Genomic DNA, 2,046 nt, shown 5'->3' on the forward strand with positions numbered 1-2,046 from the left:
ATACTTCAGAAAAGACTCTCTCAAGACGCAAGCTATGCTAATCCTGCCTCCTTATTATAACCACGGCAATCCATTCTAAAATGGGATTATAACCAGAGGCACAGAAATTAGGATTTACTACATATATTTTGGGAGTTACTATTCAATTTATAACAATATCCTTCAGTAATCTGGTTTCTCTTTCCTTTGGACAATAAAGAAAATACCTGTCCTTATTTGGTCTCGGTGATAATTTTTTCAGCAACTAAAAGTATTTCTTAATGGTCAAAATAAACTGGCAAAATATAAAACTTGATTCTACATTCACCTTCAATTGTTTCAAATTTGATGATTTGAGGGAATATGATTTCTATTAATACAAGTCATTGGAAAGGAAGGCATTTGAATGGATGCATGGTCATTGTCTAAACAAAAGTTGAACCATCAGAAGAGAAGTCATGTATGAGATAATAAACATTTCATTATAAAGCAAATTTCTGCTGAATGGAACAATTTCGCTTTGACTGGAGATCATTTAATTTTCAACTGGTCAATGGGCACATCTGGAATTATTTCCAGTCTTTAGTACGGCTTAAAGCACAGTGACAGAAAACACAAAAGCAAAAAACCAAACTGCTATCAAGCGATTCCAATTCCCTACAGGCCAGTGGAGAACTACACCTTTGATTTCTGAGCCTATAACTCCCAGGAGAATAGAAAGTCCCACCTTTCTCCCAGAATATAGTGACAGTAGACAACAATTACCCATCCACCAAGTTTGATTCTCAATATAGTTTAAATCAAACATATTTAGCAACATCAGTCTTTTATTTAATCATAGACCTCAATTCCACCCACCCTAGCCATGTAGTCTGTTCCCACTCACAGTGGCCCTATGTAGAGGCACGAGGCTGTGACGCTTCATGGGGGTAGATCACTTTATCCTTCTCCCATGGAGCCACTCGGAGGGTTGAAATACCGACTTTGCACTTAGGTCCAAGTCTTGTGTGACAGTACCAGATCTATTTAGAACTCAACAAACTCCAAGTAATTAAATAAATTGACTTAGAACATTTTGAAAGATGTAGGAACTATTTAAATTTTTTTAAATAATGTACATAAGTTTAAGGACTTCACAATGAAATATTATATGATGAGGCCAGTGAGACTTTTAAAATTTTACATAAAATTATATTGAAATTCACACTTCATTGGGCACTTACATAAATACAAGCAGTTCTTGACTTAATGACAAATTCAAGCTATGTTGAACTGAATTTACAACTGTCTGTTCTTTTGTGTTTGGCTGGGTTTTTGTTTGATTGTTTTCTCACATCTTATCATTAGTAATGTGTACTACATTCAATGTCAGAGCACAAAACATGCTGATACCAACCCCCATTCTCAGACCAACAGCCAAAGACAAAGATCAGGTTTGTAAAGATACTGATAATAAAAGTCAATAGTGAAAGAGGTTCCATGACACTGAACTTTTCTAGTGAAGGCCTAGCAACAGTGTGTTCTGTTATAGGGAAGCTCACATGAATCCAAGCTGAGTCAATGACAACTAACCTCAGAATGAGCCTACCAACAATAATCTACTTCCCCAAACCAGCTAATAAAAACCTGGTAGTCCACTTCCATTGTGCATGAGGTCACCTTGAGTCAAGGATCAACTTCAAGGTAGCTAACAACAATAAAGAATAAGAGACCAAAAAGTAAGATAGATATATAGATGATAGATAGATAGATAGAGAGATAGAGAGATAAATTAGGTTATTCCACTTGTGCCCTGCATTAGTGTGGCTATAGAAACATTGGTTTAAGTAAAGAAAAATAAATCTTATTTAAGACAATCCAATTGAATCTTAATATACAGATGATCCTGACAATTTGTGAAATACTATATAACCAGTATTCATGGGAGAAGAAAACAGACATGAGAAGTAGCTGTATTATGAATATTAAACCAAAAATCATGTCCAATGACATCAGGTCAATTCCAACTCCTAATGACCCAGTAGGACAGAGTGTAACACTCCTCTGGGCTCCTGAGAATGTCAGGCT

Source organism: Echinops telfairi, unplaced genomic scaffold, assembly GCF_000313985.2.
Source record: "Echinops telfairi isolate 266 unplaced genomic scaffold, ASM31398v2 ScPeMD7_7420;HRSCAF=8458, whole genome shotgun sequence".
Lineage (NCBI taxonomy): Eukaryota > Metazoa > Chordata > Mammalia > Afrosoricida > Tenrecidae > Echinops > Echinops telfairi.